This window comes from Pseudophryne corroboree, chromosome 6 (assembly GCF_028390025.1).
Source record: "Pseudophryne corroboree isolate aPseCor3 chromosome 6, aPseCor3.hap2, whole genome shotgun sequence".
In the NCBI taxonomy this organism is placed as follows: Eukaryota; Metazoa; Chordata; class Amphibia; order Anura; family Myobatrachidae; genus Pseudophryne; species Pseudophryne corroboree.
In genome coordinates this window covers 93,680,489-93,704,534 of record NC_086449.1, presented here as the reverse complement: position 1 = coordinate 93,704,534, position 24,046 = coordinate 93,680,489, and the positions used below count along the sequence as shown (strand labels likewise).

General features: G+C 42.1%; 3 pseudogenes; 1 reads left to right on the top strand and 2 right to left on the bottom strand.

Annotated features, from left to right (window-relative positions):
- Positions 1-8,935: 8,935 nt before the first annotated feature.
- LOC134937069 (5S ribosomal RNA) lies at positions 8,936-9,056 on the bottom strand (annotated as a pseudogene).
- A 6,395-nt stretch (positions 9,057-15,451) lies between these two features.
- Positions 15,452-15,572, bottom strand: LOC134937068 (5S ribosomal RNA; annotated as a pseudogene).
- Positions 15,573-23,438: 7,866 nt separating this feature from the next.
- On the top strand, positions 23,439-23,559 carry LOC134937067 (5S ribosomal RNA; annotated as a pseudogene).
- The last annotated feature ends 487 nt before the right edge of the window (positions 23,560-24,046 follow it).

Genomic DNA, 24,046 nt, shown 5'->3' with positions numbered 1-24,046 from the left:
TCTGCCATGGGATAGAGGAAAGGGAAGAAGACTGCAGCAGGCAGCCCATTCCCAGGAACAGAAGCCCTCCACCGCTTCTGTCAAGTCCTCAGCATGACGCTGGGGCCGTACAAGTGGACTCAGGTGCGGTGGGGGGTCGTCTCAAGAGTTTCAGCACGCAGTGGGCTCACTCGCAAGTGGACCCCTGGATCCTACAAGTAGTATCCCAGGGGTACAGATTGGAAATTTGAGACGTCTCCCCCTCGCAGGTTCCTGAAGTCTGCTTTACCAACGTCTCCCTCCGACAGGGAGGCAGTAGTGGAAACAATTCACAAGCTGTATTCCCAGCAGGTGATAATCAAAGTACCCCTCCTACAACAAGGAAAGGGGTATTATTCCACACTATATTGTGGTACTGAAGCCAGACGGCTCGGTGAGACCTATTCTAAATCTGAAATATTTGAACACTTACATACAAAGGTTCAAATCAAGATGGAGTCACTCAGAGCAGTGATAGCGAACCAGGAAAAAGGGAACTATATGGTGTCCCGGGACAGATGCTTACCTCCATGTCCCAATTTGCCCTTCTCACCAAGGGTACCTCAGGTTCGTGGTACAGAACTGTCACTATCAGTTTCAGACGCTGCCGGTTGGATTGTCCACGGCACCCCGGGTCCTTTCCAAGGTAATGGCCGAAATGATGATTCTTCTTCAAAGAAAATGGACGATCTCCTGATAAGGGCAAGGTCCAGAGAACAGTTGGAGGTCGGAGTAGCACTATCTCAAGTAGTTCTACGACAGCACGGGTGGATTCTAAATATTCCAAAACCGCAGCTGTTTCCGACGACACGTCTGCTGTTCCTAGGGATGATTCTGGACACAGTCCAGAAAAAGGTGTTTCTCCCGGAGAAGAAAGCCAGGGAGTTATCCGAGCTAGTCAGGAACCTCCTAAAACCAGGAAAAGTGTCAGTGCATCATTGCACAAGGGTCCTGGGAAAAATGGTGGCTTCTTACGAAGCGATTCCATTCGGCAGATTTCACGCAAGAACTTTTCAGTGGGATCTGCTGGACAAATGGTCCGGATCGCATCTGCAGATGCATTAGCGGATAACCTTATCGCCACGGACAAGGGTGTCTCTTCTGTGGTGGTTGCAGAGTGCTCATCTGTTAGAGGGCCGCAGATTCGGCATACAGGACTGGGTCCTGGTGACCACAGATGCCAGTCTGAGAGGCTGGGGAGCGGTCACACAGGGAAGAAACTTCCAGGGAGTATGGTCAAGCCTGGAGATGTCTCTTCACATAAATATACTGGAGCTAAGAGCGATTTACAATGCTCTAAGCCTGGCAAAACCCCTGCTTCAGGGTCAGCCGGTGTTGATCCAGTCGGACAACATCACGGCAGTCGCCCACGTAAACAGACAGGGCGGCACAAGAAGCAGGAGAGCAATGGCAGAAGCTGCAAGGATTCTTCGCTGGGCGGAAGATCATGTGATAGCACTGTCAGCAGTGTTCATTCCGGGAGTGGACAACTGGGAAGCAGACTTCCTCAGCAGACACGATCTACACCCGGGAGAGTGGGGACTTCATCCAGAAGTCTTCCACATGATTGTGAACCGTTGGGAAAAACCAAAGGTGGATATGATGGCGTCTCGCCTCAACAAAAAACTGAACAGGTATTGCGCCAGGTCAAGAGACCCTCAGGCAATAGCTGTGGACGCTCTGGTAACACCGTGGGTGTTCCAGTCAGTGTATGTGTTCCTCCTCTGCCTCTCATACCAAAAGTACTGAGAATTATACGGCAAAGGGGAGTAAGAACGATACTCGTGGCTCCGGATTGGCCAAGAAGAACTTGGTACCCGGAACTTCAGGAGATGCTCACGGAAGATCCGTGGACTCTACCTCTAAGACGGGACCTGCTTCAGCAGGGACCGTGTCTATTCCAAGACTCACCGCGGCTGCGTTTGACGGCAGGGCGGTTGAACGCCGAATTCTAAGGGAAAAAGGCATTCCGGAAGAGGTAATTTCTACACTGGTAAAAGCCAGGAAGGAGGTGACTGCACAACATTATCACCGCATTTGGAGAAAATATGTTGCGTGGTGTGAGGCCAGGAAGGCCCCCACGGAGGAATTTCATTTGGGTCGATTCCTACATTTCCTGCAAACAGGATTGTCTATGGGCCTCAAATTGGGGTCCATTAAGGTTCAAATTTCGGCCCTGTCGATTTTCTTCCAGAAAGAATTGGCTTCAGTTCCTGAAGTCCAGACTTTTGTAAAGGAGTACTACATATACAGCCCCCGGTTGTGCCCCCAGTGGCTCCGTGGGACCTTAATGTAGTTTTGGAAGTAACCATGCTACTGGCCCTGGCTTCAGCCAGGAGAGTGTCAGAATTGGCGGCTTTATCGTATAAAAGCCCATATCTGATTTTCCATTCGGACAGGGCAGAACTGCGGACGCGTCCTCAGTTTCTGCCTAAAGTGGTGTCAGCGTTTCACCTGAACCAGCCTATTGTGGTGCCTGCGGCTACTAGCGATTTGGAGGATTCCAAGTTGCTGGACGTTGTCAGGGCATTGAAAATATATATTTCAAGGACGGCTGGAGTCAGAAAATCTGACTCGCTGTTTATACTGTATGCACCCAACAAGCTGGGTGCTCCTGCTTCTGAGCAGACGATTGCTCGTTGGATTTGTAGCACAATTCAACTTGCACATTCTGTGGCAGGCCTGCCACAGCCTAAATCTGTCAAGGCCCATTCCACAAGGAAGGTGGGCTCATCCTGGGCGGCTGCCCGAGGGGTCTCGGCATTACAACTCTGCCGAGCAGCTACGTGGTCGGGGGAGAACACGTTTGTAAAATTCTACAAATTTGATACCCTGGCTAAAGAGGACCTGGAGTTCTCTCATTCGGTGCTGCAGAGTCATCCGCACTCTCCCGCCCGTTTGGGAGCTTTGGTATAATCCCCATGGTCCTGACGGAGTCCCCAGCATCCACTAGGACGTCAGAGAAAATAAGATTTTACTTACCGATAAATCTATTTCTCGTAGTCCGTAGTGGATGCTGGGCGCCCATCCCAAGTGCGGATTGTCTGCAATACTTGTACATAGTTATTGTTACAAAAAAATCGGGTTGTTATTGTTGTGAGCCGTCTGTTCAGAGGCTCCTACGTTTGTCATACTGTTAACTGGGTTCAGATCACAAGTTGTACGGTGTGATTGGTGTGGCTGGTATGAGTCTTACCCGGGATTCAAAAACCTTCCTTATTGTGTACGCTCGTCCGGGCACAGTATCCTAACTGAGGCTTGGAGGAGGGTCATAGGGGGAGGAGCCAGTGCACACCACCTGATCCTAAAGCTTTATTTTTGTGCCCTGTCTCCTGCGGAGCCGCTAATCCCCATGGTCCTGACGGAGTCCCCAGCATCCACTACGGACTACGAGAAATAGATTTATCGGTAAGTAAAATCTTATTTTCTGCAAGGGCCTCCAAATTGCCTCTTTTTCCTGCCAGTATACGTACGGACTGTCTGACGTGCCTACTTGGATGCGGTCACTCAAATAATCCTCCACCATTCTTTCAATGGAGAGAGAATCATATGCAGTGCCAGTAGACGACATGTCCGTAATCGTTGGCAGGTCCTTCAGTCCGGACCAGATGTCGGCATCAGCAGTCGCTCCAGACTGCCCTGCATCACCGCCAGCGGGTGGGCTCGGAATTCTGAGCCTTTTCCTCGCACCCCCAATTGCGGGAGAATGTGAAGGAGGAGCTGTTGACCGATCAAGTTCCACTTGACTTGATAATTTTCCCACCAGCAGGTCTTTGAACCCCTGCAGACTTGTGTCTGCCGGAAAGAGAGATCCAACGTAGGTTTTAAATCTAGGATCGAGCACGGTGGCCAAAATGTAGTGCTCTGATTTCAACAGATTGACCACCCGTGAATCCTGGTTAAGCGAATGAAGGGCTCCAACCACAAGTCCCACATGCCTAGCGGAATCGCTATGTCTTAGCTCCTCCTTCAATGTCTCCAGCTTCTTCTGCAAAAGCCTGATGAGGGGAATGACCTGACTCAGGCTGGCAGTGTCTGAACTGACTTCACGTGTGGCAAGTTCAAAAGGTTGCAGAACCTTGCACAACGTTGAAATCATTCTCCACTGCGCTTGAGACAGGTGCATTTCACCTCCTTTGCCTATATCGTGGCCAGATGTATAGGCTTGAATGGCCTTTTGCTGCTCCTCCATCCTCTGAAGCATATAGAGGGTTGAATTCCACCTCGTTACCACTTCTTGCTTCAGATGATGGCAGGGCAGGTTCAGGCGTTTTTGGTGTTGCTCCAGTCTTCTGTACGTGGTGCCTGTACGCCGAAAGTGTCCCGCAATTCTTCTGGCCACCGACAGCATCTCTTGCACGCCCCTCTCGTTTTTTAAATAATTCTGCACCACCAAATTCAAGGTATGTGCAAAACATGGGACGTGTTGGAATTTGCCCAGATATAATGCACACACAATATTGCTGGCGTTGTCCGATGCCACAAATCCACAGGAGAGTCCAATTGGGGTAAGCCATTCTGCGATGATCTTCCTCAGTTGCCGTAAGAGGTTTTCAGCTGTGTGCGTATTCTGGAAAGCGGTGATACAAAGCGTAGCCTGCCTAGGAAAGAGTTGGCGTTTGCGAGATGCTGCTACTGGTGCCGCCGCTGCTGTTATGCGGCGGGAGTCAATACATCTACCCAGTGGGCTGTCACAGTCATATAGTCCTGAGTCTGCCCTGCTCCACTTGTCCATATGTCCGTGGTTAAGTGGACATTGGGTACAACTGCATTTTTTAGGACACTGGTGAGTATTTTTCTGAGGTCTGTGTACATTTTCGGTATCGCCTGCCTAGAGAAATGGAACCTAGATGGTATTTGGTACCTGGGACACAGTACCTCAATCAAGTCTATAGTTGGCTCTGAAGTAATGATGGATACCGGAACCACGTTTCTCACCGCCCAGGATGCCAAGGCCTCAGTTATCCGCTTTGCAGCAGGATGACTGCTGTGATATTTCATCTTCCTCGCAAAGGACTGTTGGACAGTTAATTGCTTGGTGGAAGTAGTAAAAGTGGTCTTACGACTTCCCCTCTGGGATGACCATCGACTCCCAGCAGCAACAACAGCAGCAGTAGGCGTTACACTCAAGGATGCATCGGAGGAATCCCAGGCAGGAGAGGACTCGTCAGAATTGCCAGTGACATGGCCTGCAGGACTATTGGCATTCCTGGGGAAGGAGGAAATTGACACTGAGGGAGTTGGTGGGGTGGTTTGCGTGAGCTTGGTTACAAGAGGAAGGGATTTACTGGTCAGTGGACTGCTTCAGCTGTCGCCCAAAGTTTTTGAACTTGTCACTGACTTATGATGAATGCGCTGCAGGTGACGTATAAGGGAGGATGTTCCGAGGTGGTTAACGTCCTCACCCCTACTTATTACAGCTTGACAAAGGCAACACACGGCTTGACACCTGTTGTCCGCATTTCTGTTGAAATACTTCCACACCGAAGAGCTGATTTTTTTGGTATTTTCACCAGGCATGTCAATGGCCATATTCCTCCCACGGACAACAGGTGTCTCCCCGGGTGCCTGACTTAAACAAACCACCTCACCATCAGAATCCTCCTTGTCAATTTCCTCCCCAGCGCCAGCAACACCCATATCCTCCTCATCCTGGTGTACTTCAACACTGACTTCTTCAATCTGACTATCAGGAACTGGACTGCGGGTGCTCCTTCCAGCACTTGCAGGGGGCGTGCAAATGGTGGAAGGCGCATGCTCTTCACGTCCAGTGTTGGGAAGGTCAGGCATCGCAACCGACACAATTGGACTCTCCTTGTGGATTTGTGATTTCGAAGAACGCACAGTTCTTTGCTGTGCTTTTGCCAGCTTAAGTCTTTTCATTTTTCTAGCGAGAGGCTGAGTGCTTCCATCCTCATGTGAAGCTGAACCACTAGCCATGAACATAGGCCAGGGCCTCAGCCGTTCCTTGCCACTCCGTGTGGTAAATGGCATATTGGCAAGTTTACGCTTCTCCGACGATTTTAATTTAGATTTTTGAGTCCTTTTTTACTGATCTTTTGTGTTTTGGATTTTACATGCTCTGTACTAGGACATTGGGCATCGGCCTTGGCAGACGACGTTGATGGAATTTCATCGTCTCGGCCATGACTAGTGGCAGCAGCTTCAGCACGAGGTGGAAGTGGATCTTGATCTTTCCCTATGTTTGGAACCTCAACATTTGTTCTCCATATTTTAATAGGCACAACTAAAAGGCACCTCAGGTAAACAATGGAGATGGATGGATACTAGTATACTTATGGATGACGAGTGACTGACGACACAGAGGTAGCTACAGCCGTGGACTACCGTACTGCGTCTGCTAGTATAGAGATGATAATTAATGATATAAAAAATATATATATATAACTACTGTAGGTATATATAATATAATGACGGACCTGGTGGACACTGTCAGCAGACTGCTAAACTACTAGTATGAAGAAGATAGAAAAAAAAACCCACCACAGGTAGGTAGGTATACAATTATGGACGAGTGACGACACAGAGGTACAGCCGTGGCCTACCGTACTGCGTCTGCTAGTATAGATAATATACTAAATATATTACTACTGTAGGTATATAATATAATGACGGACCTGGTGGACACTGTCAGCAGACTCCTAAACTACTAGTATGAAGAAGATAGAAAAAAAACAACCCACCACAGGTAGGTAGGTATACAATTATGGACGAGAACTGACGACACAGAGATAGCCACAGCCGTGGACTACCATACTGCGTCTGCTAGTATAGATAATATACTAAATATATTACTACTGTAGGATTATAATGACGGACCTGGTGGACACTGTCAGCAGACTCCTAAACTACTAGTTGTCACGATCCGGGTATCTGGACGCCATTTCTTACCCATCAGATGCCTCCTAAGGCTGGCTCAGCGCTCCAGGACCGGATCCCATCTGTTATCCTGATGTGTACATTCCTGTATCCTCTCCTGTCTCTCTGAGACGCTGTCACAGTAACGCCATATTACATCTGGCGTGGCGTCTCCCGCGGCCGTCCCTGAGCTTCTGCATGCAGAGTGTCAGAGTGGCGATTACGTCAGCCGCGGCCTCCGCTGTGTCCGCGTGGTTGGATGTGCACTTGTCAGCCTGGCGTCTCCTGTCTCCAGTGGCCGGCGCCGCCATTACTGTTTTCATTACCACATGGATTACAAACCAAACTTCCCTCCAAGTGTCTGCATGGGCGCAGCCATCTTGGATCTGTCAGCTGATCATTTCCTCCAATCTGTTGTCAGTATTGTTAATCTGCATAATTGCCTAGCCAATCCCTTCCTTGCTGCAGGTATAAATACACTGTGCATGAGCAAGGAAGGCGTCAGTGCTTTGGTTGTCAAACCTAGTTCCTGTTTGTCTCTCTCCTGTGATTGTCTTCCAGGTTCCAGCTCCTGTCTCAAGACTTCCACCATAGAGACCCGCACCAGCATTCCACCTGCGGTGTAGCCTGACTCTCCAATCCATTGTGGATTCATCTGTTTCCAGCTACACCATTACCTGCTTCCAGCTCAGCTTTCAGCAGAGTACAGCTTCCCTTAAAGGGCCGGTGTCCTTTCTACACTTTACCACTCTCCACCGGTATTATTATTTCTCCGCTCTCAAGTTCTACATTTCAGTTCATATTTCATCGCTCCCAAGTTCATTTATTATTTAACTGGTTCCAGCCAGTATCCACTCCGTGCTAACAACAGTCTGGTTCCAGCCAGTATCCACAGCAGCTGTTTTACCTTCAGCAACCCAGCTTTTCCTGGAACACCAGCTGGCACAATCCTGGGTTATCTCCATTGCTACAGTCGGGCCTGGTAAGGACTTTCCATCTAGAAGATCATAAGAACTATCTCACACTACCAGTGCCCTGTGGCTCCTGCCATCCTGTAGTACCCAGGAACTGTATTTATTATTTGCTGACTTTTACGTTTTCTTTTACTGCTGCTGTGTTGCGGAGTTGTCATAATAAACATCATTGACTTTTATCCAAGTTGTCGTGGTCACGCCTTCGGGCAGTTATTATTCATGTTACTTACATGTCCAGGGGTCTGATACAACCTCCCAGGTTCCGGTACATCTCAGCCCCTACAACTGAGGCTGCCTCCCGTCAGCTCAGGCCCTCAGTTGTGACACTAGTATGAAGAAGATAGAAAAAAAAACTCCACCACAGGTAGGTAGGTATACAATTATGGACGAGCACTGACGACACAGAGATAGCAAAAGGATTGGAAACCGCACTGGTGTAGTAGGTGTATATGTGAAAATGATAAACTATCTGTAATTAGCTGATAATTAAATTCAAGGTTTAAATCCTCACTTTGGGAAGCAGACACATAAGGTAATACACTCCTTGTTTTTGTGTGTCGGAAAAACTGCCCATCAGCGGTGCTCCCACGAGTCAAATATACATTGTAAACACAGAAAAAAGAGAAGAAAGAAGACTCTTTTTGGGAAGCACTCATATACAGATAATATTGTATGACTGATTGTCACAATAACTGACTAAAATACAATACTTTAATAATTTTCGTTAATAAGTTAATTACTGAGGAGTTCAATGAGCGCCAATATTTGTCTGAATGGTGACATTGCGAAAATATAAAGAAAATGTTCGTAGCTTTTGAGGTACAAATACCTAATATAGGCCGAGATGGGTAACTCTGTGATTTTGTGAAACAAAAACACAAACACACCAACTATGGGACACCTTGTGGTCAAAAAATTGTTTGTTCAATGTATATATATATGACCATCATTTGAAAACTGCTGTATATCCCAACTGGGAATTGAATCCTAGCAGGTAGTTAAATCATAGGTCATGACCGATAGGCGAATCAGTGCTCTATTTTAGTGACAGAAGGGGTAGCAAATAATTGCAGTACCAGGGTGTTCCTTGGTGGTCTCCCATCCAAGTACTTAAACCGGCCCTCCACTGCTTGGCTTCCAAGATCAGATGAGATTGGGCATCTCCAGTGGGGTATGACCGCAGACCTTATGCTCACCCTAGTCACACTGTGTCCTAATTGGGCACAGGTAAGAGCCAATTTGCGATATTGTGTAGACCACAAGTGTCTAGGCAGCTGATGAAAAAGAATCAAAAGTTGTTTCTCAATAACACAAAATTATAACACAAAAATCAGGTACCCATCTAAATATTCACGGCAAAAGTAGTCGCAAGTACAAGTAGAAGAAACATCTATTCTGCACAGATAATTAAGAATATATAGAACGACTGATTCTAAATTATGCAGAGAGGGAGGCCTCCAAATTTGGACTCCAAAACCTCAAAATAGATGTATCCCACATGGATTATGCAGTAAGGTATATCATAAATGGTGATATTTCCAGCTCTAATGCCCCACCATGAATCACCTTTAGGCAGCGGGGAAACAACACTACAGAAAATGTGCCATATATATCATCAATTGGGTGTTTTTAAAAGAGCATGGATTTCTGCATAACACACAGAAAAAACATTTATGTGTTAGGTAGGTTCCCAAAATGGATGTATCACACACACACTATGGATTATGCAGTAAGATATATCTTTAAACAGTGATATCTCCGACTCTAATGCCTCACCATAAATCACCTTCAGGCAGCGGGGGAACAACACAACAGTAAATATGCCACATATATAGTCAATTGGGTGTTTTCAAAAGAGCATGGATTTCTGCATTACACACAGAAAAAAACATTTATGTGTTTGATAGGCTCCCAAAGATAGTTGATGCATCAACATCCGTGATTTTGGTAGCAAATATGCACTTGTTTACTTACTGTTGGTATTTTATCTGTTGCTCATACATATGCATATAATGAAATATTCTCTGTGCCCCGTGGGTATAGATTTATCATGCACAGAGAAACAAATGCTTATGTCAAGATATTACCTAATCCGTATGTGCAGTCATTTTGTTTTGTCCTACTTGTGTAAACGAGATGTTAGGGGAAAACCTGGTGGATGGTGCTGGCCGCGTCTGCCCGCGTGTTTGCCCGCTGCTGTACTCCGGCCGCACTGTTCTTCCTGTTATGCTGGTTCCCGTAGCGACGAACTTTGCCGTGATCGGCTGGTAGCGGTCACGTGTGCGCACCACGTGACCGTGAGGTTGTGGCCTCTCTTCCTTCTTCCTGACGTACGTTTCGCAATATTGCTTGGTCACAGGGCGTCAGTGGATTCTGACCCTTGATTGTTCTTATAGCAGTAGTCCTGTTTGCTGATTGGTTCTCCACAGGGGATTGATAAGTATTCTGACCTGTCATATTGTTTATCGGTCAGTTGGTTCTCATTGGTAGATATGTCATGAGTGACGGTAGAGAGGACCAATCAGTGTTTATTCAGGGACGATCACAAGAATTAATTGTAAAAAAGAGCTGATAAGACTGGTTGGGTATAATACTGACATACGAAATAAGGGAATAGTACAAATTAAAACGTAAGGATATAAATATTAATATAAATGTGACTTTGGATAATCAATTTAATGAATTATTAAGATCTGTTGTTTGGGTAAGTATACTGATTCTATGTACAGAAAATGAATATATTTTTAACTAGGGAAAAATTAATTTATTATATGTGTGTATATGTGATACACACACACAATTTGGATATTTAAAAACCATTTATTAATAGTGTGTGATAGTGACTGTTGTTAATAGACTATAGTGTATTATATAATGATGTGCAATAAATAAATTATTTATAATATTATATGAATATAAATATGATATAAGATTAATAAAATGATAATAATAATATTCCTATATAAAATAAAATAAAATAAATAAAGTTGATTGTGCTACATTGTTGTAAGGGCATTGTGATAAGTTGTTGATCGCATGGAGACCATGTATATATACATCCACTATTTCTTATGTATGTACATGTGCATGGAATATAGTGAAGCTATAATAATGTGAGCTCATGGTGCTAAATTATGTGACGATGAAGGATAGGGATTAGATTGTATGTGACGGAAAGATGGGGAGGAAAAAGTTAATTAAAGGGATAATATTGGAGATATATGGTCATAAATAATAAATTATTAGTGCACTAAAAAGACCGCAAATTAGTGTAGTGATATCTATTGATTGTGAAGCAAGTGATTGAATAAAAATATTGAAAACTTGGAGGGGGGGAGGGAGGGAGGGGGGGGAGGAAAGGGGGGGAAAAAAGGGGAGGAAAAAAAAAAAAAAAAAAAAAAAAAAAGGGGGGGGGAAGGGAAATAAAAGAAAAACAATTATTATGAAAGATGTCTGAACAGTCAGATTATTGTTTCAATTTAAAAAGACACCATAGTTGATGTTTTCGTTCATACCAAAAGGGTGGATAGTTCCTAGTTTAAAAATCCATTCACATTCTTTCCTCAGTAGAGTGTCTGTCAAACTACCCCCACGGATTCCAAGTTTGATTTTTTCGAGTCCGAAGACCCTGAGTTCTTCCCATCTATTATCATGGTGTTGGTAAAAGTGGCGAGCTACTGTAGTAAGTGGTTTCATCTTTGTTTTGTCAGAGGTAGCATTGCGTATAGTCCCAATGTGTTCTAGGACACGTTGTTTCAGTGGGCGAGTGGTAATGCCCACATATTTTTTGTCACAGCTGCATTTGATGCAGTAGATGACACCCTCAGTTAGACAGTTCATATAATCTTTGATTTTAAATTCTGTCCCATACTTGTCCTTTACTTCCTTCACCGTTTCAATGTGTCTGCAAGCTTTGCATTTACCACAGGGGTATGTTCCTGTTGTAATGCTTTTCTTGGAGAGTGTTCTTTGAAAGTGGCTTTGTACCAATTGATCTTTCAAGTTTCTAGACCTCCGCCAGCTCATGGAGACACGTGAGCCGAGTTTTTCTGATAAATCTGGGTCAGCATGTAATACATGCCAATGTTTCTGTATTGCTGCACTTACCTCCTTCCATTCTTGGCAATAGTTGCCCACAAATCTAATGATGTTTGTATTGTGTGCTGTCTCTTTCTTCTTAAAAATGATGTTATCCCTCGAGGTAATTTGTGCATTCCGTGATGCTTTTTTTATTGAGGTATTACTGTATCCTCTTTCACGTAGTCGTTGGGCCAATTCTGTACTTTGTTTTTTGAAGTTATGATCATCTGAGCAATTCCTGCGAAGACGCAGAAATTCTCCTTTCGGTATGTTTTCTATGGTGGGATGAAAATGTGAACTCGTCTGATGCAGCAAGGTATTTGTCGCTGTTGTTTTACGATACAGGCTTGTAGCTATCATCCCCTCTGGGTCCTTATAAATCATTAGATCCAGAAATGGTAATTCCGTCTGACTGATGTTATGAGTTAGACGGAGATTGAGATTGTTGTTATTGAGACGCTCTATGAACTGATGTAATAGTTGTAGGTCCCCTTCCCATATCATGAAGATATCATCTATATATCTTGTCCACATAATGATATTGGATGTAAGATCATCATTGGTGTCTTTGAAAACGAATTCTCTCTCCCACCATCCTAAAAAGATGTTGGCATAAGTAGGCGCACAGGCCGCCCCCATGGCTGTGCCTCGCGTTTGGAGGTAAAATCTGTCATTAAAGACAAAGAAATTGTAGTGCAGTACAAAGTGCAACAGTTTGATCAAAAAGAAATGAAATTCCTCCCAGCCTTCGGCGTGTAAAAAGTATTCAACTGCTGCTATACCTTCCGTGTGGCCAATGGAGGTATAGAGTGCTTCTACGTCTAGTGATACTAGGTATTGATTGTCCTCCAGTTTTACATCATGCAGTTTCCTAAGTATATCTGCTGTGTCTTGTATGTATGAGGGGAGACCCAGCACGAGATGTCTAAGGTGCAAGTCCAAAAAGATGCTAGCTTTTTCCGTTAATCCTCCTATGCCCGATACTATCGGTCTTCCAGGTGGGTTAAGAATGTTCTTGTGGACTTTTGGCAGCATGTAGTAGGTAGGAATCTTTGGATTCTGTACTTGTAAGTATTCATATTCCTGTCTTGTAATCGTCCCTTGTTCTTGGGCCTGAGTAATGATCTTAGTATAGATCAATATGTAGTTGCCCAGGGGGTTCAGAAGTATCCTTTTGTAACAATCAGTGGATTCCAGTTGTCGTAATGCTTCTGTAGTGTAGTCCTTTTTAGGCCAAATCACAATGTTACCCCCTTTATCAGAAGGCTTTATTACGACATCCTGCCATGTTTGTATCTCCCTCATGGCCTGTCTTTCTTGATACGTCATATTCGATTGACGGGGATATTTCTTATTGGTATGGATTAAATCAAATTCCTTTGCCACCAATTTCTGAAATACCTGAACTTCCGGGCATATGTGTTCAGGTGGGAAATATGTAGATTTCTTCTTAATAGCAGGTCTGATAGGAGGTCTGTGATCCATATAGTTTGGCACATATTGGTCTTGTTCTAGTTCATGCAATGCAGCTAGTGCCTCTTCCTCCATCGCTTGAAGATCTAAGGTTGCGGACTCCTCTATCTCCGAGGTTATAAATTCCTCCGTATCGGAGGTTTCTCCCCTTGTTGTAATGGGAGTTGTTTTATTGCTATAAAGTTTTGTCAATAATAATTTCCTCCCGAATAGTTTCAAGTCTTTTTCCCATCTGAACCTTTCAAAGTGCCCCGTGGGAGAAAATGTCAGGCCTTTACTCAGTATGGATTTCTGTGAGTCTGTGAGTGAGTGCTCAGAAAGATTAATAATTTTGAGTTTGTTGTCATGTTGTTTATTTTCCCCAATGGTCAGCAGATTGGTGGTTGTCATCTCCTCTGGGTGTTTCGGGTCAGAGGGGGTGAGAAATCCCATTGTTGTTGTCCTCTTCTTCCTCTTCCGCCCCCTCCTCGTCTTCCTCCTCTTTGTCTTCCCCGTGTCCTCCCGGATCGGGGGTCCCCTAAAAAAGACGATGAAGTAGATGGGGAAGGATTGTATTGATTGATGCTTGCCTGTCCTCTGGAACTCTGATGTTTTTCGGGTATGTAGTCTACAGTGTCTTCTGTTCCTGATGTTTCTGCTTCTGAGGATGAATAGTCACCTGTATATTTAGCTGTATTTCTTTTCCAGGTGGCCCTTTGCCATTTGAAGACTCTTCCAGAAGCAAAATCCTTTTTATCTCTGGCGTACTTGGTTCGTTTCCGGTCAATAATGGACTGTTCGTATGCCTGTAATTCTTGTTTGTTATGCTCAAAACACTTCTGAAATTGTAAGTCTTTTTCCCAAGTTTCTAATTTCTTACCTAGTTCTTCCAGATCACGCTCGCATTCCTCCAATATCAGATTATTATGTTTCGTTAAAATGTTCATTAAATCACTAGAACATTTGAGGAGAGTATTTTCCCATTCCTTCTTTAGGTTCTCACTCGCTAAATCAAAGGCCGGAAAAATTCTTGGACGGAGGCCTCTAGGAGATATTTTGTTTTTAATGTAGTTTTCTAGGGTTGTAAGATCCCAAGTGGTCCGAATTTGTTTTCGTAACAATACATTTAGTTTATGAAAGTCAGTTTCCCAGCTGATATGGGGTTCATTATCAGTTATTTCGCTCGGGAAGATGTCGTCTAAATTATCCTTATTTTTACGTCTTGAACTCAGCTCTTGTTTGAGATTAAAACTCATATTATATGAGAGAACTCCGAAAAAAAGTGAAATTAAGGAACAGAGATTCCTAAAGGAGGAATATCCGTTACCTTTATATTACCGTGCAGGTATTTCCGAGAAGACTGGGAACCAGTCACAAATACAGGTATTTGAAAAGCAAAAGGATTGGAAACCGCACTGGTGTAGTAGGTGTATATGTGAAAATGATAAACTATCTGTAATTAGCTGATAATTAAATTCAAGGTTTAAATCCTCACTTTGGGAAGCAGACACATAAGGTAATACACTCCTTGTTTTTGTGTGTCGGAAAAACTGCCCATCAGCGGTGCTCCCACGAGTCAAATATACATTGTAAACACAGAAAAAAGAGAAGAAAGAAGACTCTTTTTGGGAAGCACTCATATACAGATAATATTGTATGACTGATTGTCACAATAACTGACTAAAATACAATACTTTAATAATTTTCGTTAATAAGTTAATTACTGAGGAGTTCAATGAGCGCCAATATTTGTCTGAATGGTGACATTGCGAAAATATAAAGAAAATGTTCGTAGCTTTTGAGGTACAAATACCTAATATAGGCCGAGATGGGTAACTCTGTGATTTTGTGAAACAAAAACACAAACACACCAACTATGGGACACCTTGTGGTCAAAAAATTGTTTGTTCAATGTATATATATATGACCATCATTTGAAAACTGCTGTATATCCCAACTGGGAATTGAATCCTAGCAGGTAGTTAAATCATAGGTCATGACCGATAGGCGAATCAGTGCTCTATTTTAGTGACAGAAGGGGTAGCAAATAATTGCAGTACCAGGGTGTTCCTTGGTGGTCTCCCATCCAAGTACTTAAACCGGCCCTCCACTGCTTGGCTTCCAAGATCAGATGAGATTGGGCATCTCCAGTGGGGTATGACCGCAGACCTTATGCTCACCCTAGTCACACTGTGTCCTAATTGGGCACAGGTAAGAGCCAATTTGCGATATTGTGTAGACCACAAGTGTCTAGGCAGCTGATGAAAAAGAATCAAAAGTTGTTTCTCAATAACACAAAATTATAACACAAAAATCAGGTACCCATCTAAATATTCACGGCAAAAGTAGTCGCAAGTACAAGTAGAAGAAACATCTATTCTGCACAGATAATTAAGAATATATAGAACGACTGATTCTAAATTATGCAGAGAGGGAGGCCTCCAAATTTGGACTCCAAAACCTCAAAATAGATGTATCCCACATGGATTATGCAGTAAGGTATATCATAAATGGTGATATTTCCAGCTCTAATGCCCCACCATGAATCACCTTTAGGCAGCGGGGAAACAACACTACAGAAAATGTGCCATATATATCATCAATTGGGTGTTTTTAAAAGAGCATGGATTTCTGCATAACACACAGAAAAAACATTTATGTGTTAGGTAGGTTCCCAAAATGGATGTATCACACACACACTATGGATTATGCAGTAAGATATATCTTTAAACAGTGATATCTCCGACTCTAATGCCTCACCATAAATCACCTTCAGGCAGCGGGGGAACAACACAACAGTAAATATGCCACATATATAGTCAATTGGGTGTTTTCAAAAGAGCATGGATTTCTGCATTACACACAGAAAAAAACATTTATGTGTTTGATAGGCTCCCAAAGATAGTTGATGCATCAACATCCGTGATTTTGGTAGCAAATATGCACTTGTTTACTTACTGTTGGTATTTTATCTGTTGCTCATACATATGCATATAATGAAATATTCTCTGTGCCCCGTGGGTATAGATTTATCATGCACAGAGAAACAAATGCTTATGTCAAGATATTACCTAATCCGTATGTGCAGTCATTTTGTTTTGTCCTACTTGTGTAAACGAGATGTTAGGGGAAAACCTGGTGGATGGTGCTGGCCGCGTCTGCCCGCGTGTTTGCCCGCTGCTGTACTCCGGCCGCACTGTTCTTCCTGTTATGCTGGTTCCCGTAGCGACGAACTTTGCCGTGATCGGCTGGTAGCGGTCACGTGTGCGCACCACGTGACCGTGAGGTTGTGGCCTCTCTTCCTTCTTCCTGACGTACGTTTCGCAATATTGCTTGGTCACAGGGCGTCAGTGGATTCTGACCCTTGATTGTTCTTATAGCAGTAGTCCTGTTTGCTGATTGGTTCTCCACAGGGGATTGATAAGTATTCTGACCTGTCATATTGTTTATCGGTCAGTTGGTTCTCATTGGTAGATATGTCATGAGTGACGGTAGAGAGGACCAATCAGTGTTTATTCAGGGACGATCACAAGAATTAATTGTAAAAAAGAGCTGATAAGACTGGTTGGGTATAATACTGACATACGAAATAAGGGAATAGTACAAATTAAAACGTAAGGATATAAATATTAATATAAATGTGACTTTGGATAATCAATTTAATGAATTATTAAGATCTGTTGTTTGGGTAAGTATACTGATTCTATGTACAGAAAATGAATATATTTTTAACTAGGGAAAAATTAATTTATTATATGTGTGTATATGTGATACACACACACAATTTGGATATTTAAAAACCATTTATTAATAGTGTGTGATAGTGACTGTTGTTAATAGACTATAGTGTATTATATAATGATGTGCAATAAATAAATTATTTATAATATTATATGAATATAAATATGATATAAGATTAATAAAATGATAATAATAATATTCCTATATAAAATAAAATAAAATAAATAAAGTTGATTGTGCTACATTGTTGTAAGGGCATTGTGATAAGTTGTTGATCGCATGGAGACCATGTATATATACATCCACTATTTCTTATGTATGTACATGTGCATGGAATATAGTGAAGCTATAATAATGTGAGCTCATGGTGCTAAATTATGTGACGATGAAGGATAGGGATTAGATTGTATGTGACGGAAAGATGGGGAGGAAAAAGTTAATTAAAGGGATAATATTGGAGATATATGGTCATAAATAATAAATTATTAGTGCACTAAAAAGACCGCAAATTAGTGTAGTGATATCTATTGATTGTGAAGCAAGTGATTGAATAAAAATATTGAAAACTTGGAGGGGGGGAGGGAGGGAGGGGGGGGAGGAAAGGGGGGGAAAAAAGGGGAGGAAAAAAAAAAAAAAAAAAAAAAAAAAAAGGGGGGGGGAAGGGAAATAAAAGAAAAACAATTATTATGAAAGATGTCTGAACAGTCAGATTATTGTTTCAATTTAAAAAGACACCATAGTTGATGTTTTCGTTCATACCAAAAGGGTGGATAGTTCCTAGTTTAAAAATCCATTCACATTCTTTCCTCAGTAGAGTGTCTGTCAAACTACCCCCACGGATTCCAAGTTTGATTTTTTCGAGTCCGAAGACCCTGAGTTCTTCCCATCTATTATCATGGTGTTGGTAAAAGTGGCGAGCTACTGTAGTAAGTGGTTTCATCTTTGTTTTGTCAGAGGTAGCATTGCGTATAGTCCCAATGTGTTCTAGGACACGTTGTTTCAGTGGGCGAGTGGTAATGCCCACATATTTTTTGTCACAGCTGCATTTGATGCAGTAGATGACACCCTCAGTTAGACAGTTCATATAATCTTTGATTTTAAATTCTGTCCCATACTTGTCCTTTACTTCCTTCACCGTTTCAATGTGTCTGCAAGCTTTGCATTTACCACAGGGGTATGTTCCTGTTGTAATGCTTTTCTTGGAGAGTGTTCTTTGAAAGTGGCTTTGTACCAATTGATCTTTCAAGTTTCTAGACCTCCGCCAGCTCATGGAGACACGTGAGCCGAGTTTTTCTGATAAATCTGGGTCAGCATGTAATACATGCCAATGTTTCTGTATTGCTGCACTTACCTCCTTCCATTCTTGGCAATAGTTGCCCACAAATCTAATGATGTTTGTATTGTGTGCTGTCTCTTTCTTCTTAAAAATGATGTTATCCCTCGAGGTAATTTGTGCATTCCGTGATGCTTTTTTTATTGAGGACAACAACAATGGGATTTCTCACCCCCTCTGACCCGAAACACCCAGAGGAGATGACAACCACCAATCTGCTGACCATTGGGGAAAATAAACAACATGACAACAAACTCAAAATTATTAATCTTTCTGAGCACTCACTCACAGACTCACAGAAATCCATACTGAGTAAAGGCCTGACATTTTCTCCCACGGGGCACTTTGAAAGGTTCAGATGGGAAAAAGACTTGAAACTATTCGGGAGGAAATTATTATTGACAAAACTTTATAGCAATAAAACAACTCCCATTACAACAAGGGGAGAAACCTCCGATACGGAGGAATTTATAACCTCGGAGATAGAGGAGTCCGCAACCTTAGATCTTCAAGCGATGGAGGAAGAGGCACTAGCTGCATTGCATGAACTAGAACAAGACCAATATGTGCCAAACTATATGGATCACAGACCTCCTATCAGACCTGCTATTAAGAAGAAATCTACATATTTCCCACCTGAACACATATGCCCGGAAGTTCAGGTATTTCAGAAATTGGTGGCAAAGGAATTTGATTTAATCCATACCAATAAGAAATATCCCCGTCAATCGAATATGACGTATCAAGAAAGACAGGCCATGAGGGAGATACAAACATGGCAGGATGTCGTAATAAAGCCTTCTGATAAAGGGGGTAACATTGTGATTTGGCCTAAAAAGGACTACACTACAGAAGCATTACGACAACTGGAATCCACTGATTGTTACAAAAGGATACTTCTGAACCCCCTGGGCAACTACATATTGATCTATACTAAGATCATTACTCAGGCCCAAGAACAAGGGACGATTACAAGACAGGAATATGAATACTTACAAGTACAGAATCCAAAGATTCCTACCTACTACATGCTGCCAAAAGTCCACAAGAACATTCTTAACCCACCTGGAAGACCGATAGTATCGGGCATAGGAGGATTAACGGAAAAAGCTAGCATCTTTTTGGACTTGCACCTTAGACATCTCGTGCTGGGTCTCCCCTCATACATACAAGACACAGCAGATATACTTAGGAAACTGCATGATGTAAAACTGGAGGACAATCAATACCTAGTATCACTAGACGTAGAAGCACTCTATACCTCCATTGGCCACACGGAAGGTATAGCAGCAGTTGAATACTTTTTACACGCCGAAGGCTGGGAGGAATTTCATTTCTTTTTGATCAAACTGTTGCACTTTGTACTGCACTACAATTTCTTTGTCTTTAATGACAGATTTTACCTCCAAACGCGAGGCACAGCCATGGGGGCGGCCTGTGCGCCTACTTATGCCAACATCTTTTTAGGATGGTGGGAGAGAGAATTCGTTTTCAAAGACACCAATGATGATCTTACATCCAATATCATTATGTGGACAAGATATATAGATGATATCTTCATGATATGGGAAGGGGACCTACAACTATTACATCAGTTCATAGAGCGTCTCAATAACAACAATCTCAATCTCCGTCTAACTCATAACATCAGTCAGACGGAATTACCATTTCTGGATCTAATGATTTATAAGGACCCAGAGGGGATGATAGCTACAAGCCTGTATCGTAAAACAACAGCGACAAATACCTTGCTGCATCAGACGAGTTCACATTTTCATCCCACCATAGAAAACATACCGAAAGGAGAATTTCTGCGTCTTCGCAGGAATTGCTCAGATGATCATAACTTCAAAAAACAAAGTACAGAATTGGCCCAACGACTACGTGAAAGAGGATACAGTAATACCTCAATAAAAAAAGCATCACGGAATGCACAAATTACCTCGAGGGATAACATCATTTTTAAGAAGAAAGAGACAGCACACAATACAAACATCATTAGATTTGTGGGCAACTATTGCCAAGAATGGAAGGAGGTAAGTGCAGCAATACAGAAACATTGGCATGTATTACATGCTGACCCAGATTTATCAGAAAAACTCGGCTCACGTGTCTCCATGAGCTGGCGGAGGTCTAGAAACTTGAAAGATCAATTGGTACAAAGCCACTTTCAAAGAACACTCTCCAAGAAAAGCATTACAACAGGAACATACCCCTGTGGTAAATGCAAAGCTTGCAGACACATTGAAACGGTGAAGGAAGTAAAGGACAAGTATGGGACAGAATTTAAAATCAAAGATTATATGAACTGTCTAACTGAGGGTGTCATCTACTGCATCAAATGCAGCTGTGACAAAAAATATGTGGGCATTACCACTCGCCCACTGAAACAACGTGTCCTAGAACACATTGGGACTATACGCAATGCTACCTCTGACAAAACAAAGATGAAACCACTTACTACAGTAGCTCGCCACTTTTACCAACACCATGATAATAGATGGGAAGAACTCAGGGTCTTCGGACTCGAAAAAATCAAACTTGGAATCCGTGGGGGTAGTTTGACAGACACTCTACTGAGGAAAGAATGTGAATGGATTTTTAAACTAGGAACTATCCACCCTTTTGGTATGAACGAAAACATCAACTATGGTGTCTTTTTAAATTGAAACAATAATCTGACTGTTCAGACATCTTTCATAATAATTGTTTTTCTTTTATTTCCCTTCCCCCCCCCTTTTTTTTTTTTTTTTTTTTTTTTTTTTTTCCTCCCCTTTTTTCCCCCCCTTTCCTCCCCCCCCTCCCTCCCTCCCCCCCTCCAAGTTTTCAATATTTTTATTCAATCACTTGCTTCACAATCAATAGATATCACTACACTAATTTGCGGTCTTTTTAGTGCACTAATAATTTATTATTTATGACCATATATCTCCAATATTATCCCTTTAATTAACTTTTTCCTCCCCATCTTTCCGTCACATACAATCTAATCCCTATCCTTCATCGTCACATAATTTAGCACCATGAGCTCACATTATTATAGCTTCACTATATTCCATGCACATGTACATACATAAGAAATAGTGGATGTATATATACATGGTCTCCATGCGATCAACAACTTATCACAATGCCCTTACAACAATGTAGCACAATCAACTTTATTTATTTTATTTTATTTTATATAGGAATATTATTATTATCATTTTATTAATCTTATATCATATTTATATTCATATAATATTATAAATAATTTATTTATTGCACATCATTATATAATACACTATAGTCTATTAACAACAGTCACTATCACACACTATTAATAAATGGTTTTTAAATATCCAAATTGTGTGTGTGTATCACATATACACACATATAATAAATTAATTTTTCCCTAGTTAAAAATATATTCATTTTCTGTACATAGAATCAGTATACTTACCCAAACAACAGATCTTAATAATTCATTAAATTGATTATCCAAAGTCACATTTATATTAATATTTATATCCTTACGTTTTAATTTGTACTATTCCCTTATTTCGTATGTCAGTATTATACCCAACCAGTCTTATCAGCTCTTTTTTACAATTAATTCTTGTGATCGTCCCTGAATAAACACTGATTGGTCCTCTCTACCGTCACTCATGACATATCTACCAATGAGAACCAACTGACCGATAAACAATATGACAGGTCAGAATACTTATCAATCCCCTGTGGAGAACCAATCAGCAAACAGGACTACTGCTATAAGAACAATCAAGGGTCAGAATCCACTGACGCCCTGTGACCAAGCAATATTGCGAAACGTACGTCAGGAAGAAGGAAGAGAGGCCACAACCTCACGGTCACGTGGTGCGCACACGTGACCGCTACCAGCCGATCACGGCAAAGTTCGTCGCTACGGGAACCAGCATAACAGGAAGAACAGTGCGGCCGGAGTACAGCAGCGGGCAAACACGCGGGCAGACGCGGCCAGCACCATCCACCAGGTTTTCCCCTAACATCTCGTTTACACAAGTAGGACAAAACAAAATGACTGCACATACGGATTAGGTAATATCTTGACATAAGCATTTGTTTCTCTGTGCATGATAAATCTATACCCACGGGGCACAGAGAATATTTCATTATATGCATATGTATGAGCAACAGATAAAATACCAACAGTAAGTAAACAAGTGCATATTTGCTACCAAAATCACGGATGTTGATGCATCAACTATCTTTGGGAGCCTATCAAACACATAAATGTTTTTTTCTGTGTGTAATGCAGAAATCCATGCTCTTTTGAAAACACCCAATTGACTATATATGTGGCATATTTACTGTTGTGTTGTTCCCCCGCTGCCTGAAGGTGATTTATGGTGAGGCATTAGAGTCGGAGATATCACTGTTTAAAGATATATCTTACTGCATAATCCATAGTGTGTGTGTGATACATCCATTTTGGGAACCTACCTAACACATAAATGTTTTTTCTGTGTGTTATGCAGAAATCCATGCTCTTTTAAAAACACCCAATTGATGATATATATGGCACATTTTCTGTAGTGTTGTTTCCCCGCTGCCTAAAGGTGATTCATGGTGGGGCATTAGAGCTGGAAATATCACCATTTATGATATACCTTACTGCATAATCCATGTGGGATACATCTATTTTGAGGTTTTGGAGTCCAAATTTGGAGGCCTCCCTCTCTGCATAATTTAGAATCAGTCGTTCTATATATTCTTAATTATCTGTGCAGAATAGATGTTTCTTCTACTTGTACTTGCGACTACTTTTGCCGTGAATATTTAGATGGGTACCTGATTTTTGTGTTATAATTTTGTGTTATTGAGAAACAACTTTTGATTCTTTTTCATCAGCTGCCTAGACACTTGTGGTCTACACAATATCGCAAATTGGCTCTTACCTGTGCCCAATTAGGACACAGTGTGACTAGGGTGAGCATAAGGTCTGCGGTCATACCCCACTGGAGATGCCCAATCTCATCTGATCTTGGAAGCCAAGCAGTGGAGGGCCGGTTTAAGTACTTGGATGGGAGACCACCAAGGAACACCCTGGTACTGCAATTATTTGCTACCCCTTCTGTCACTAAAATAGAGCACTGATTCGCCTATCGGTCATGACCTATGATTTAACTACCTGCTAGGATTCAATTCCCAGTTGGGATATACAGCAGTTTTCAAATGATGGTCATATATATATACATTGAACAAACAATTTTTTGACCACAAGGTGTCCCATAGTTGGTGTGTTTGTGTTTTTGTTTCACAAAATCACAGAGTTACCCATCTCGGCCTATATTAGGTATTTGTACCTCAAAAGCTACGAACATTTTCTTTATATTTTCGCAATGTCACCATTCAGACAAATATTGGCGCTCATTGAACTCCTCAGTAATTAACTTATTAACGAAAATTATTAAAGTATTGTATTTTAGTCAGTTATTGTGACAATCAGTCATACAATATTATCTGTATATGAGTGCTTCCCAAAAAGAGTCTTCTTTCTTCTCTTTTTTCTGTGTTGACACAGATAGCCACAGCCGTGGACTACCGT